Raw genomic sequence first — 6000 nt, 5'->3', positions numbered from 1 at the left:
TATTCATTGTTGTAGGGCCCCAAACACCGATAAGTCGAGTGCATTTGTTTTCTTCTCCATTCTATCCATCTGGGCATCGGATAAATGAAGTCACGTCCCAGCAGTGTCTCTTCTACTGGTCTGCCCACAGCTCCCAACTGTCCCTGATTTCGAGGGACTGTCCCTGATTTGGAGCAATGTCCCTTATTCCTCCTCATTTGTCCCTCATTTTGGGCTGATCTATATAGTTGTTTTTAAAATGCACTTTTTATCTATCAAAAAGTGTTTTCCAGCACTAAACCTTTCATTTGATTTCTAAATTTCTGCATTTTTTTGTAAATTCCAAAAGCCAATATAAAGGAATAGTAGTGGCAAAAAAGCACTTGTGGCTTTAACCAATCTTGATTTTTTTTTTTGTCCCTCATTCCCATCTCAAAAAGTTGAGAGGTATGGTCTTCCCCTTCCCCTTATCTCAGTCTGAGTGGACTGAGTCTCTTCCCCAGCGACGTGCTGCATTCCGTCCCTCCCATCCCTCCTCTGCGGGTTGTCGGACTACATCACTCTGCTCAGTGAGTATACTGTCTCCCCTAGAGACACTGTGTGCTGTCCTAAACCGGCTCCCCCTGCTACCACCTCTGGTAACTTTTCAGGGAGTCTCAGCTGCTGCAGAACTTCTTGGGGGAGTACAGGGCTGCTGTGTGTTGTAGTGCAGGGCAGTGATTGGCTGCTGCTGCAGAACTTCTTGGAGGGAGGGGAGAAGTGCAGTGCTGCTGGGTGTTGTAGTGCACGGCAGTGATTGACAGCTGTGCGTTCAACAATCACCCCCTCCCTGCTTCTCCACCCTAAACAATAACCCCCCTCCCTTCTTCTCGACCCTCAACAATAACCCCCTCCCCGCTTCTCCACTCTAAATAGTAACCCAAATCCCTGCCTCTCCAACCCAAATAACCCCTCTCCCTGCCTCTCCACCCCCAACAATAACCCCAATCCCTGCCTCTCCACCCCAAACAATAGTCCCCTCCCCGCTTCTCGGTCCTCAACAATAATCCCCTGCTTGCTTCTCCACGCTCAACAATAATCCCCTCCCTGCTTCTCCCATTCAACGATAACCCCCTCCCTGCTTCCCCATCCTCAACAATAACCCCCTCCCCACTTCTCCACCCTCAACAATAACCCCCTCCCTGCTTCTCCACCCTCAACAATAACCCCCTCCCCGTTTCTCCACCCTCAACATTAACCCCCTCCACCCTCAACAATAACCCCCTCCCTGCTTCTCAACCCTCAACAATAACCCCTTTCCTGCTTCTACACCCTAAACAATAATCCCATCTCCGCTGCTCCACCCTAAACAATAACCCTCCTCCCTGCTTCTCCACTCTAAACCCCCCCCTTCTCACTTCTCCACCTTCAACAATAACCCCTACCCGTTTCTCTACCCTCAACAATAACCCCATCCCTGCTTCTCCACCCTCAACAATAACCCCCTCACTGCTTCTCCACCCTCAACAATAACCCACTCCCCGCTTCTCCACCCTCAACAATAACCCCCATCCACGCTTCTCCACCCTCAGCAATAACCCCCTACCGCTTCTCCACCCTCAACAATAACCCCCATCCACGCTTCTCCACCCTCAGCAATAACCCCCTACCGCTTCTCCACCCTTAACAATAACCCCTTCCCTGCTTCTACACCCTAAACAATAATCCCCCTCCCTGCTTCTCCACCCTAAACAATAACCCCTCCCTGTTTCTCCACCCTAAACAATAACCCCTCTCCCTGCCTCTCCACCCCCAAAAATTGCCCCCTCCCCACTTCTCCACCCTAAACAATCACCCCCATCTCCTTTTCTACACCCTCAACAATAACCCCTCTTTCTGCCTCTCCACCCCCAACAATAACCCCAATCCCTGACCAATAACCCCCCTCCCTGCTTCTCCACCCTCAATAACCCCCTCCCCACTTCTGCACCCTCAATAATAACCCCTCCCCACATCTGCACACTAAATAATAACCCCCCTCCCCACTTCTCCACCCTCAATAACCCACTCCCTACTTCTCCACCCTAAACAATAACCACAATCCCTGACTCTCCACCCCCAACAATAACCCTAATCTCTGCCTCTCCACCCCCAATAACCCCCCTCCCTGTTTCTCCACCCTAAACAATAACCCCTCTCCCTGCCTCTCCACCCCCAAAAATTGCCCCCTCCCCACTTCTCCACACTAAACAATCACCCCCATCTCCACTTCTACACCCTCAACAATAACCCCTCTTTCTGCCTCTCCACCCCCAACAATAACCCCAATCCCTGACCAATAACCCCCCTCCCTGCTTCTCCACCCTCAATAACCCCCTCCCCACTTCTGCACCCTCAATAATAACCCCTCCCCACATCTGCACCCTAAATAATAACCCCCTCCCCACTTCTCCACCCTCAATAACCCACTCCCTACTTCTCCACCCTAAACAATAACCACAATCCCTGACTCTCCACCCCCAACAATAACCCTAATCTCTGCCTCTCCACCCCCAATAACCCCCCTCCCTGTTTCTCCACCCTAAACAATAACCCCTCTCCCTGCCTCTCCACCCCCAAAAATTGCCCCCTCCCCACTTCTCCACACTAAACAATCACCCCCATCTCCACTTCTACACCCTCAACAATAACCCCTCTTTCTGCCTCTCCACCCCCAACAATAACCCCTCTTTCTGCCTCTCCACCCCCAACAATAACCCCAATCCCTGACCAATAACCCCCCTCCCTGCTTCTCTACCCTCAACAATAACCCCATCCCTGCTTCTCCACCCTCAACAATATCCCCCTCCCCACTTCTCCACCCTCAACAATAACCCCCTCCCTGCTTCTCCACCCTCAACAATAACCCACTCCCCACTTTTCCACCCTCAACAATAACCCCCATCCACGGTTCTCCACCCTCAGCAATAACCCCCTACTGCTTCTCCACCCTCAACAATAACCCCTTCCCTGCTTCTACACCCTAAACAATAATCCCCCTCCCTGCTTCTCCACCCTAAACAATAACCCCCTCCCTGTTTCTCCACCCTAAACAATAACCCCTCTCCCTGCCTCTCCACCCCCAAAAATTGCCCCCTCCCCACTTCTCCACCCTAAACAATCACCCCCATCTCCACTTCTACACCCTCAACAATAACCCCTCTTTCTGCCTCTCCACCCCCAACAATAACCCCAATCCCTGACCAATAACCTCCCTCCCCACTTCTGCACCCTCAATAATAAACCCTCCCCACATCTGCACCCTAAATAATAACCCCCCTCCCCACTTCTCCACCCTCAATAACCCACTCCCTACTTCTCCACCCTAAACAATAACCACAATCCCTGACTCTCCACCCCCAACAATAACCCTAATCTCTGCCTCTCCACCCCCAATAACCCCCCCCCCCTGCTTCTCCACCCACAGCAATACCCTTCCTTTCTGCAAAAACAGCAGCACGCTGATGGTTAATGAATGGTAATGTAGTATGGAGGGGGATTGGGGGGCTGTATAATGATGGGGGTATTATGGGGGAGGGATCCTGTGTAATAGTGGGGTGTAGTATGGGGGAGGGGGCCTGTGTAGTGATGGGCACAGTATGGGGGAGGGGGTACTGTTTAATAATGTGGGAGGGGGTCCTGTGATTATGGGGGTACTATGAGGAATGGGGGTCCTATGCAGGGATTTGGGTAGTATGGGCGGGAGTCCTGTTTAATGATGGGGGGGCGAAATTGCATGGGGGGACCCAAAGAAAATGTTTGCCCAGGGTTTAATCAATATTAAAGATGGCCGTGGCCATATGTGGGGAACTGTGTCAAACGCTTTTGCAAAATCCAAGTATATCATGTCCACAGCCACCCCTCTGTTCAAGGTTTTACTTACCTCCTTCATAAAAAGAAATTTGTTTGACAACTTCTGTCTGTCATCAATCCATGCTGTCTGTTGTTTAAAATATTTTTTTTCAGTAAGAACTCATCTATGTGGTCTTTTATTAAACTCTCCAGTATTTTCCCGTCTATAGAGGTTAAACTAGGTCCATAGTTATTTGTTAAAGACTTTCATCTCTTTTTAAATATGAGAACCACATTGGCCCTTTGCCAATTCAGTGGTACCATTCCAGTCATTAATGAGTCCCTAAATATTAGAAACAATGGCTTTGAAATGACAGAGCTCAATTATTTTAGGATCTGTGAGTGGATGTCATCTGGTCCAGGTGTTTTATCTACCTTTATTCTGTCTAAATATTGTTGGACCATATCACTTTTGACCCATTGTAGATCATTCGTGTCAATACCATCCCCATTATGGACTTGTGCTCTCCCTTGCTCCTTTGTATACATAGAGCTGAAGAAGATATTTAATAAAATTTCCTTCTCTTTGTCCCCAGTCACCCACTCCAGATTACTTTGTAAAAGGCCTGCATGCTCAGACCTGACCTTCTTACTATTAAAGCGTTAGTTAACCCAAACAAAAAAAAAAGTGACCCTGTTTCTAAAGCATGTTATACAGCACAGTACTTGTGCTGTGTAATTTGGCCCCCTGTAACACCTGGTTGATCCTGCCAGTTTCTGCCCTCCCCTATGTAAACTGACCATGGTGTATCATGGCTGATGAGCCCTGACATTGTGGTCAGTTTACATGCATCTGTCATCCTCAGCCTGCAGCTCTCCTCTTTGCTCCTGTGTCCTCCTTCCCCTCCCCTCTCTGTCCCAGTCCCTACTGTTCCATGCAGACGGCCAGGTGTGGTCACACCCCAACTGGCTCAAAGAGGTATTGAACCTATGACTGCCTGTTTAGTGCTCCTGTTACTTTGCCTCTAAGCCACACCTCAGTTCCTTTCAGGCTGCTTTCCAGCTACGCCTAGTTCTGCATGAAGTACTGAGGGTGATACTCTGATTGTACCTGTCACTCCTGGTTCAGCTGAGGTAATTTATCTAATCATCTGGGTATAAAACACTGCCTCACTCTGACGGCTTGGTCAGTTCATTGTCTCTTGTTTCCTGTTTTGCCAAAGGTTCCTGTGTTCCTGTGTTCCTGTTACAGCGTTCCAAGACTGACTCCGGCTTCTGACCCTGGCTCTGCTTATTGTTTATTCTGACTTCTGGAATCCCTGACTATGGCTTTACCTCGAATATCCTTTGGCAAATTCCTGTCAAGCCCACGTGCACAGATTCACAGCCCAGGTAGCTTATTACCTTGTTACCGTGGGCTGTGTGTATTTGCAAGTGTAAGCATACATCGCTGCACCATGGACTCAAACCTAGGTAAGCCCTTACATAATGAACATGGAGTAAGCAGAGATGTACATGATGCTCACTTCCCTTGTTCTGCAAGTCTCCAGCCTGGGCCAGACAATTTTGGAATTGCAGCAAGTTCTGTTATTTAAAGGTACAGTACACCCAGCCCCAGTGCCAGCATGCCCTGAGCCATTTGTGGTAAAGCCAGAGAGGTTTGATAGTAGCCGAGCATCATTCGCGTGCATTAAGATGGATTGTGAGCTGTTTGCTCTTAAGTCTATAAACCAGCTATATAAAGATTTGGACTTCCATTAACCTGCTCACTGGACAATGCAAAACATGGGCTCATCAACTTTTACAGGAAAGGAGTCCAGTCTTGGTCAGCTGGGAAAAATTCATGTTTGCTCTGGATTCCTGTTTCTAAGAAAACCAGAGTTCCCAAGTCTGTTCTCTGTTCACGTGGCCTATGGGTATCCAGGGACAGGAATACCCTGTACAGATACGACTCCGAGCCATTCCAGTGTGTGCCAGGCTATGAAGCTCTAACCCCAAAAAGCCAAGGATAGCCTGAGGATACACACACACCTACCCTGGAAGATGTGGAACCCATGGAGATTGGGGCCTTTCGGTCCAAGCTATCTAAAGGTGAAAGAGAGCAGAGGAGAGACTATGGTTTTTGTTTCTACTGTGGAGAAAGAGGGCACTTTATCTCTCTCTGCCCAACTTACCCACCTCGGCCAAAGGTTCTTCAAGTGGGTACTATTA

This window comes from Lithobates pipiens, unplaced genomic scaffold (genome assembly GCF_037356315.1).
Source record: "Lithobates pipiens isolate NorthernLeopardFrog02 unplaced genomic scaffold, aLitPip1_a1.2 Scaffold_1, whole genome shotgun sequence".
Lineage (NCBI taxonomy): Eukaryota > Metazoa > Chordata > Amphibia > Anura > Ranidae > Lithobates > Lithobates pipiens.
The sequence above is the reverse complement of the archived record's forward strand: the minus strand, read 5'-3'. Positions refer to the sequence as shown.